The sequence below is a fragment of the Lolium perenne genome, chromosome 1 (assembly GCF_019359855.2).
Source record: "Lolium perenne isolate Kyuss_39 chromosome 1, Kyuss_2.0, whole genome shotgun sequence".
Lineage (NCBI taxonomy): Eukaryota > Viridiplantae > Streptophyta > Magnoliopsida > Poales > Poaceae > Lolium > Lolium perenne.
The window spans coordinates 17,499,174-17,510,213 of NC_067244.2; the positions used below are offsets into that span (position 1 = coordinate 17,499,174).

The window sequence follows — 11,040 nt, forward strand, 5'->3', positions numbered from 1 at the left end:
GTTGCAAAGCAACAGACAATTGCATTAAGTATGGTGCGTAATGTAATCAACAACTACATCCTTAGACATAGCATCAATGTTTTATCCCTAGTGGCAACAACACAACACAACCTTAGAACTTTCTCACATCGTCCTGTGTGTCAATGTGCATGAACCCACTATCGAGCATAAATACTCCCTCTTGGAGTTACAAGCATCTACTTGGCCAGAGCATCTACTAGTAACGGAGAGCATGCAAGATCATAAACAACACATAGACATAGCTTTGATAATCAACATAACAAGTATTCTCTATTCATCGGATCCCAACAAACGCAACATATAGAATTACAGATAGATGATCTTGATCATGTTAGGCAGCTCACAAGATCCGACAATGATAGCACAATGGGGAGAAGACAACCATCTAGCTACTGCTATGGACCCATAGTCCAGGGGTAGACTACTCACACATCACACCGGAGGCAACCATGGCGGCGTAGAGTCCTCCGGGAGATGATTCCCCTCTCCGGCAGGGTGCCGGAGGCGATCTCCTGGATCCCCCGAGATGGGATCGGCGTTGGCGGTGTCTCTGGAAGGTTTTCCGTATCGTGGCTCTCGGTACTGGGGGTTTCGTCACGGAGGCTTTTAGTAGGCGGAAGGGCAAGTCAGGAGGGGGCACAGGGGCCCCACACCATAGGCCGGCGCGGCCAAGGGGGGGGCCGCGCCGCCCTAGGGTTTGGGCACCCTGTGGCCCCACTTCGTTTCGTCTTCGGACTTCTGGAAGATTCGTGGCAAAATAGGCCCCTGGGCGTTGATTTCGTCCAATTCCGAGAATATTTCCTTACTAGGATTTCTGAAACCAAAAACAGCAGAAAACAGCAACTGGCACTTCGGCATCTTGTTAATAGGTTAGTTCCAGAAAATGCACGAATATGACATAAAGTGTGCATAAAACATGTAGATAACATCAATAATGTGGCATGGAACATAAGAAATTATCGATACGTCGGAGACGTATCATCCTTCTCGTTGGAACTAAAAGAACCATAATTATTTCAGCGCTACAAATATCGTGCAACACAACAAATATGTGTCATGTATACTGACAAATTATTGTTGATATTAAACACGTTATAACATTTGTACATAATAGATTAGGTTAATCTGTTCTATAAACACATGATAATCTAAATATCCATAATAATGTTACATACAGTGAGGTGGTTCTTTAAAAGCTATACATTTTCTCGGATATGCATGACACATTCACACGACCTAAACCTGCAAACCACAGAGGCCACCATCTACATGACAACCCATAGAATTAATTGCATAAAAAACCAATTGCTTAGAGAAAATACACTTTGGCCGTATGTGCAAAGTCAATTGCTGATGACCAAGATCCATTTATCATTGCTGGAGGAAGCTGGGGACACAATCAATCAATAGTGTGGTCGAGTAGCTCAGATATCAAAGTGAAAGAAGAGAGCATGTTACTTACCGCCTTCAAACATTATGATGTATATCCCGGCGAGCACAAACATGTCATTGGCACGGAAGTTGGCAGTGCAGAAGCTTAGACGTGGTCGATTACAATGCAACGGTGGTCCTGGGGGCTCTTGGAAGGCTGCTGATTCCTACAGGCTTTGTATAATGATGCGAAAGCTTTGCAGTACATGAAATAGCTCTGCATCAAAACTTGATTTTCATCTTTAGTCAATCAGAATGCTATGTCCGTTCAGACCAACAGGAAGATTCAGATGAGCCATTAGACCAGACTTTTGCTTTGTTACAATTGGGGCAAGGGTTCGAATCAAGAAGCGAGAAAACATGTTTGCTACTCACCTTGGAGAAGAACCGTATACTCTCTACACATGGAGAAAGAATAATAAAAGGTGAGATCTTGAGATTATATTGTACTTCCAAACAGTACAAACCATCGAACACCACCTCTAGCCATTTGATATAGTATAGATAACCTTATTTCTCCCTTCAGAAATACATGTATCATGAGTTTAGTTTTGTTTGAGAACTTACACAAGAATGCTGCTTTAGAATTATTATAGCTATTTTCCTGAAGTTGGTAGATTCATCTCTACACTAAATAACTTTCATCATTCACATTTTTACTGACGAAAAGGAAACTCTGGACAATTCTAGTATGGATCAATGGAGGAAAGGAGCTAACTATGAAAAATAAGTAAACTATAACCACAAAAAGTAACATCAATGAATATTTCTTTCCTACTCATAACTATTTTGTTTGTTTGAAATACATATTCAAAAAATTGTCCACTTTCGATAGTAATTATCTAAAGTTCATTGTAATAACACACGTAACTTTAATAGTTTGTATATACTATAAGTGGATACTTCTATTTTCTGTAGGTCCATGCATCAATTGGTTCTGCTTCACAATTGTTCTAATACAGTAATATGTACTCATGCTAGAAGATGGGCTGGCCATTAAATGCTTGAAAGACCTGCATCGGGTGGATTTTCTAGCGGCGGTGAACTTATAGTATGTTAGTAACACATGAGCGATGCCAAAATCGTAAATATCCTGCAAACCTGCAATTGAAACAGCAGAAAAATGCATCAGTTTTGCAATAGATGGCTATGAGTAGTGCTTGCGTCAATAGAGAATGCGGGTCATGGAGAAATGGAGAAAGAACAAGAACATGGGCACGTCATGTATGTGCGCATGTCCCAAAATATTTGCTAATTGCCGTTGTTGCATCATGCCTGTTGGCCTGCTGGATGAGGACTCGGTCAACTTGGCGGCACAGATCGCTGATCTGGACCAGCGTGATGGAAGCCAAGGTTTCAGCGTCTGGACCATCGCCAGGTTGCCTGAAACCATCACACTTGACAAGACATCACAAGAAGAGATACAGAAGAACACGATGGGAAAAGAATTTAGATGCTTTTATTCACGTGAAAAGTCTCGCCAGATAGCAAGGAGCGAATGAGCGGGACGCCGGTCTGGACCTTCGTCGCAGGCGTCACGCCAACCATGACGACGGGGCACACAGTAATGAAGCTAATGCTGTTCTCCTACCTGACCTCGCACTGCCGCATTCTCTGCGAGCATGCACCGCCGGCTCGATCAGGCCTTCTTGGACAAATGTGTGTGCTGCACAGGCTGAAGAACGCGAAGTAACTGATTTCTATTTTCCTCGGGATCCTCTGTCATGAGGGTCACCGGGGCGGCGACGAAAAATATGTAGTCTCAGCCGGCGACACCACCCTCTTCGTCCAGGTTGTTGAGGAAGACCTCGAGCCTTGACATGGAAGTTCCTCACCGTGCCATCTGAAATGAGAGTTCACAATGCCTGAAAGTTGCTACTCACTTTCCACTCAAATCCAATTATTCACCCCATGGACATAGATCTCAATACAGAGTAACATTCTTTTCTGCTTCTATCACACAAAAGAGGAAAATCAACAAAAAAATGATTCATAATCTCTGCTCATCAGATTGGTATACCAGTACTCATTGCACAAAAATGACAGCACTACTTGTTTTATGAGGTGCACACCAATCATAGTAGACAGCAAGTAACGCACTCTCGTAGATTAGCTTAGGATTCAGATAATGCATACGGTGGCAAGAAAGTAAGTATGCGGATAAATAAGATAATCGTCAACACTATATGTTACCATGAGGTATGAGCATACCAGTTCCATCAACTGTTGTTTCTCTTTCCTATAATTAGTTCATGGATGACAAGTCTGCTTAGTAAATTAGATGAAGAAATTATACCCAGTGATAAGTAAACTTATATGCACTTGCGCACCATTCATTGCTTTTTGCACTTTTACCTGCATAGTAGTAAAACCATTAGGAGGTTCTGAACAGTAAACTTTTGATGACAAAGATTAAGAAGGATAGCATCTCTCGTTTACCACCTACCTATGAAATTGACAACGTTCTTCTCTTATATAATATCATTAATACACCATTACTTGAAAATCACGTCTAATCATTCATCTGTTGCCTAGCTCTCTGTCTGACACTTATATTTTTTGCGTTGCATCAATATGCATCAGGGGCCAGAGCGTGTGAGACCCTGCAGGCTGCAGCAGTCATCAGATAGGCAGCTATATATTGCAACCCTTGAAGCACCAATCAACGATCAAATCATCTCAGATCTCATCCATTGGAAATATATGGCTTGTTTACCTGAGTTGAGGAGAAGGTCCAGATCCAGCTTCGGGTGGCGGCGGAGGCAGTGAGAATCGGTGGCGTCAGCAGGGAAACTTGATGGCATCGGAAGGGAGACCATCGGTGCTAGTGCGTTGGCGTCGTCCCCCTGGAGGGCTTGATGGCGCACCGGCCAATCCCCACCTCACCGACCACATGCTCAGCAGTAAAAAAACTATTTTTCTGCAACTGAATTGGCAGGAAATTCTTCATTGTCATATATAATGAACGTGTTAGACATTTTTCTGCAACTGAATTCTAGATTGATGAATTCCAAACAATTGCTTCAAAATGCACATTCTCTTTCCACACAAAAAGCGAACGATTTTCAGAAGATCCATGATTGTCATATATACTGTATCGTGAGGATCCAAATCCTTGTGGAATGCTCACAAGTCTCAGATATACACGTATCATCAGGAATCGTTTTTCAAATAATGGCAGACATGCAACTTTTGATGAGGAAGAAAAAGAGAACTGACCTCATTGGAGGCCATGGCCTTGTCTTGCTTGAACTGCTCTCGTTGCTGCAAACGGCTAGATCAGGCTCACCCTAGCTTCCCTGTCATCACCACCACCGCCACTGTATCCGGATCTCCATCTCCCAAAGCGCTCAGCAGTAAAAAAACACCATGCTAGTCATAACAAAAAGAAATGATGTGCAAGGGGAAATTAATTCATGATATTCTATGAAACATGATTGAATTGTCAATAAATAAATTAAACGAAATAGACCAGTGTCATTCTTTTTGTTTCACAACTGTTGAAGGGAGAGCCTTGGCTTCACTTGAAGATTTATAGAAGAGTGATGAAGAAGGAACCGACAAACTGGAAACTGGTGGTGGTGTAAATATCTAACAATCACTTGCATGTGTGTGCACTGTGTGCTAGCGTACGTAACTAACACTCATCTATGTAGAGTCTCTACTTAACATGCATGGTTTGCATTGCTAGCAACTATCGTGGTCAGATAACGTTACTATCTACTACTACAGTACATTCAGGCAATCAGCTACTTTACAATTTTAGTTAACAATGAATTTCATAAGCTAACTGGTAGTAATTTAGATGAGAGATTCCAATGCAAAGAAGTGTTATTATCTGCACACTTGGTCAGCTAAAGATGATTCTAATAATCTAAAGCAACTCCTATGATTTATATGCTTAATATGACAAGAACAGATTCTACACCAAAATTGTTGAATGAATAGAAATCATTATTATTTATCTGAAACATGAGCCTTTTTTTCCAAATGTTATGTACCAGGAAAATAGCAAGTAATCACGTATCATGCTTCATGCTACTCTGAAACTAAGGTTGCATCTCACACTGGCTGGGACAACCTCGTGTGCCGGTTCAGACTCACCTGTACCCCTCAGATTCGTGAGCATCACCATGACCTTGGTTTGTCCATCCATGTAAAACAACGTCGCTACACTGAATGAATGGGTGACATGGCAGTGGGCAACACAGAGGAATCCCCCACCTCCAGAATAGTACGCCATGGGCTCGCATAGAGGGCAGCGAACAAAGCTTCTCCGCAGGCTATGCAAAAGAAAAAGAAATTAGATGCTCGCCGGACAGAAGAAATAGATCGTTGATGTCCTTGATCTAGCAGTGACAACGGCCATCTCAACGCACTCGGACTGGTGAAGTATGGAGATGAGATATACAGAAGTTGCGTGGTGGAAGGAGGCGTGGCGAATCGAGAGGGCGACCCTCCCCGAATAAGTGGCGGCGCGGATGAACATGGGAGGGTAGGGCGGCAGCCCTCTTGCCGGAGATGGCACTGCACCACGTAGGGTAGGGCGTTGTCGATGCCTGGGAGTTCGCCGGTGTTGCAGCGGCAGGAGAGGGCACCAATGGTGCGGATACTGAGGAGCAAGCCCAAGGACGGGGCACGCGCGCCGCCACGCGAGGTTGAGGAGCAGCGCCATCCTCTCTCTGTGGCGATGGAGCCGGAAGACAATGGGAAGGGGCGGCGGCAAACCCTAGCGCCGTCAGCCGACGGCTGTCCCCTGATGCGAGCCAAAATCTCCACCATGGCCCTTGGGTTCACTGCTCTTCTCTTTGACGGTGGGAGTCGTGGGTGGTTGGCACTTGGATGGGATCATTCGAGGAGGAGACGTGCGTGGATAACTTCTTTTCCTGATTTTTTGCGTTAATCGGGAGAGGAAAGGGTGTGAGCGGCCGGATTTGCCGATTATTTTTCTGTGCTGGAGAGAGGACGGACGTACCAACCATCTCACCACCTCTATCCATTTAATATAGTAGAGATTTATCAAAATAGCATGGATTATCATAGATAAAAGTAGCATAATTATTTTTACAAGTTTTACTCATAGGGAATATTTCAAGAGAATCCACAGGAACATAACATTCAACCTCCTTCGGTAAGCATGAAGGACAATCAAATAGTGTAAGAGATAAAGAGTTACTCTCATTAGAAGGTTGGTATGGGTAGCTATTCCATTCTTCCTCCTTTTGTTCATCACTCTCCTCTTCTTTTTCATCCAATGAGCTTTCAGGTTCATCAATTTCCTCCTCTTTTTCATCCAATGAGCGTTCAGGTTCATCAATTTCTTCTTCCACAGGTTCCTGCAAATTGTGAGTGCATTCTTGTGCATTAATGAGTCTCTCTTTATAATCAATGATATAAGGATTATTACTGTAGCTTTCTATGCAAAAAATTAAGGATAGAAGAGACATAATCTTTAAGGTCCTTACAAACAACACAAGTTTCATAATTTTTAGACATGAAGGATTCGATCTCAGAAGCTCCCATAAATAAGACAAATTGTTCTACTTCTTCGAACCCAAGGTGAATATAGTTATTCCAATTGTAGTTCTTAATTAAAGCTTCCTCACTAAAGCCACATTGGAATTTCAGATGTTTAGTATCCTCTTTAGAGCAACAATTTATATCATGGCGTTTAAGCAAGATTTCAGCAATTGTATTCAATTTTTCTATCACAGCACTCATGACTTTACCAGTTCTTGATTCTCTATAATTATTATATAATTCTATGAGCTCCAACATGGTTATGCATTCTTCCATAACAACAGTTTTTAATTTTTTGGTTTTTCAAATTTTTATGGACTTTTGGATATATGAGAAAAATAAAACAAGACAAAAACAAACTAGACAAAAGTAAACTAAGCAAAATAATACTAGACAGAAATAAACTAAGCACAAATAAACTAGACAAAAATAAACTAAGCAAAACAAAATTAAATAAAACAGAGAGAGAGGTAGAGTGTACTCCCCAGGTGAACTTATGAGTAGAGCTATGCCTCCCCGGCAACGGCGCCAGAAAACAGTCTTGATAACCCACAAGTATAGGGGGTCGCAGCAGTCTTCGAGGGAAGTAAAACCCAAATTTATTGATTCGACACAAGGGGATGTAAAGAATACTTATAAGCCTTAACAACTGAGTTGTCAATTCAGCTGCACCTGGAAAAGCACTAGTAACAGGGGTGATGTAAAAGCAGCAGTAATATGAGAGCAATAGTAACAGTAACACAGCAGCAGTAACAGTAACACAGAGGTGATGGCACCAGAAAATAGTTGATACTACTTCCAATGACATATAGAACGAGTATATGATGATGAGAGATGGACCGGGGTTCCCAGCGATCTACACTAGTGGTAACTCTCCACTAACAAGTGACAAGTGTTGGGTGAACAAATTACAGTTGGGTAATTGATAGGATTAAAAGAATTAAGACAGAACATCAAGATTATTAATCATGTAGGCATGTTTTCCATATATAGTCATACGTGCTCGCAATGAGAAACTTGTACAACATCATTTGTCCTACCAACCGGTGGCAGCCGGGCCTCAAGGGAATCTACTGGATATTAAGGTACTCCTTTTAATAGAGCACCGGAGCAAAGCATTAACACTTGGTGAAAACATGTGATCCTCATACCTACGCCTTCCCCTCCAGTTGTCCCAATTTCTGTCACTTTGGGGCCTTTGGTTCCGGACATAGACATGTGCATACAACTTGTAGATACAATCTAAGCAATAATTATAAAGCTTAAATCTAAGATCATGCCACTCGGGCACTAGTGACAATCATTAAGCATAACAAGATTGCAGCAACAATAACTTCACAAACTTTATAGATAGACTAATCATAATGTATCATCCATCAGATCCCAACAAACACAACACCGATTACATCAGATGGATCTCAATCATGTAAGGCAGCTCATGAGATCATTGTATTGAAGTACATGGGATAGAGAGTACCAACTAGCTACTGCTAGAACCCGTAGTCCATGGGGGAACTACTCACGGAGCATGATGGAGGCGGTGGCGTCGATGGAGATGACTTCCGGGGGCACTTCCCCGTCCCGGCAAGGTGCCGGAACAGAGACTTCTGTCCCCCGAATTGGAGTTTCGCGATGTCAACGGCGCCCCTGGAGTCTTTCTGGAGTTTCGTCAATTGGTATCGCGTTTTTAGGTTGAAAGGGCTTATATAGGCGAAGAGGCGGCGCAAGGGGGCGCCTGGGGGCTCCTCACCATAGGCTGGCGCGGGCCCAGGCCTGGCCGCGCCGCCTTATGGTGTGGTGGCCCTCTGGCCCTCCTCTGACTCCCCTTCGGTGTTCTGGAGCCTTCCGGGAAAAATAAGATCTTGGGTCTTTGTTTCGTCGAATTCCGAGAATATTGCCCGAACAGCCTTTCTGGAACCAAAAACAACAGAAAACAGGAACTGGCACTTTGGCATCTTGTTAATAGGCTAGTTCCGGAAAACGCATAAAAACATTATAAAGTGCGAGCAAAACATGTAAGTATTGTCATAAAACAAGCATGGAACATCAGAAATTATAGATACGTTGGAGACGTATCACCTCTCTATTTGTCAATTGCCCAACTATAATTTGTTCACCCAACATGCTATTTATCTTATTGGAGAGACACCACTAGTGAACTGTGGACCCCGGTCCATTCTTTTACATCTGAAATACAATCTACTGCAATCATTGTTCTCTGCTGTTCTTTGCAAACAAACATCACTCTCCACACCATACGTTTAATCCTTTGTTTACAGCAAGCCGGTGAGATTGACAACCTCACTGTTAAGTTGGGGCAAAGTATTTTGATTGTGTTGTGCAGGTTCCACGTTGGCGCTGGAATCCCTGGTGTTGCGCCGCACTACACTCCTCCACCAACAACATTCACGTGGCCTTCATCTCCTACTGGTTCGATAACCTTGGTTTCTTACTGAGGGAAAACTTGCTGCTGTACGCATCACACCTTCCTCTTGGGGTTCCCAACGGACGTGTGCTTCACGCGTTATCAAGCTCTTTTTCTAGCACCGTTGTCGGGGAGATCAAGACACGCTGCAAGGGTAGTCTCTCACATCCAATCTATTTACTTTGTTTATTGTCTTGCTTTACTTTATTTTATTTTCTGTCTTGTTTGCTTTCTTTATATCAAAAACACAAAAAAATTAGTTACTTGTTTTACTTTACATAATTTAGTTTGCTTTACTTATTTTTATTACTGTTAAAATGAATACTCCTGAGAACACTAAGTTGTGTGATTTCACTAGCACCAATAATAATGATTTTATATGCACTCCTATTGCTCCACCTGCTACTACAGCAGAATTTTATGAAATTAAACTTGCTTTACTAAATCTTGTTATGAGAGAGCAATTTTCTGGTGTTAGTACTGATGATGCTGCTGCCCATCTTAATAGTTTTGTTGAACTTTGTGAAATGCAAAAGTATAAGGATGTAGATGGGGATATTATAAAAAGTGAAATTGTTTCCTTTCTCCTTAAGAGGAAGAGCTAAAGATTGGTTGCTATCTTTGCCTAAGAATAGTATTGATTCATGGACTAAATGTAAAGATGCTTTCATTGGTAGGTATTATCCTCCCGCTAAAATTTTATCTTTGAGAAGTAGCATTATGAATTTTAAGCAATTGGATAATGAACATGTTTCCCTAGCATGGGAAAGAATGAAATATTTGGTAAAGAATTGCCCTACCCATGGACTGACTACTTGGATGATCATCCAAACCTTTCATGCAGGATTGAATTTTTTCTTCACGGAACCTATTGGATTCAGCTGCTGGAGGTATTTTTATGTCCATCAATTTTGGTGCCGCAACAAAGCTTCTTGATGATATGATGATCAACTACTCTGAATGGCACACTGAAAGGACTCCTCAAGGTAAGAAGGTAAATTCTGTTGAAGAAACCTCCTCCTTGAGTGATAAGATCGATGTTATTATGTCTATGCTTGTTAATGGTAGATCTAATGTTGTTCCTAATAATGTTCCTTTAGCTTCATTGGTTTCTCAAGAAGAGCATGTTGATGTGAATTTCATTAAAAGTAACAATTTCAACAACAATGCTTATAGGAATAATTCTGGTAACAACTATATGCCATATCCTTCTAATAATGGTAATGGTTATGGTAATTCTTATGGTAATTCTTACAACAATAGTAGGAGTGTACCCTCTGGTCTTGAAGTCATGCTTAAAGAGTTTATTAGTACACAAACCGCTTTTAACAAATCTGTTGAAGAAAAGCTTGGTAAAATTGCTTCTAAGGTTGATAGTCTTGCTGCTGATGTTGATCTTTTAAAACTGAAAGTTATGCCTAATGAAGATAAAGATATTAAGTCATTTGCTACAAAAAACTCTATACAAGTTCGAATTATGACAATATTAGAATGATGGCTGAATTGCATGCTAGGTGGGAAAGAGAAGAAAAACTAGCTAAAGAGAATAATGTAGCTAAAGTTTGGACTATTACCACCACTAGTAATGTTAATGCTTCACATGTTGCTAAACCTCCTACTATCAATGGCAAAATAATTGGTGT

The 11,040-nt window shown here is 41.5% G+C and overlaps 1 long non-coding RNA gene across 6 annotated transcripts; it reads right to left on the bottom strand.

Moving 5' to 3' along the window:
* Positions 1-269: 269 nt before the first annotated feature.
* LOC127342970 (uncharacterized) lies at positions 270-6,302 on the bottom strand. Of its 6 annotated transcripts, none has more exons than XR_007876995.2 (4): positions 4,672-6,302; positions 3,899-4,378; positions 1,484-3,807; positions 270-1,398 (listed from the first exon to the last, which is right to left on the bottom strand). It is a non-coding gene; the product is annotated as an uncharacterized lncRNA (long non-coding RNA). The 6 variants fall into 6 exon arrangements; XR_007876994.2 differs by having other exon boundaries at positions 270-1,408; XR_007876992.2 differs by lacking the exon at positions 270-1,398 and having other exon boundaries at positions 2,892-3,807; positions 4,672-5,735; positions 5,864-6,298.
* Between the last annotated feature and the right edge of the window lie 4,738 nt (positions 6,303-11,040).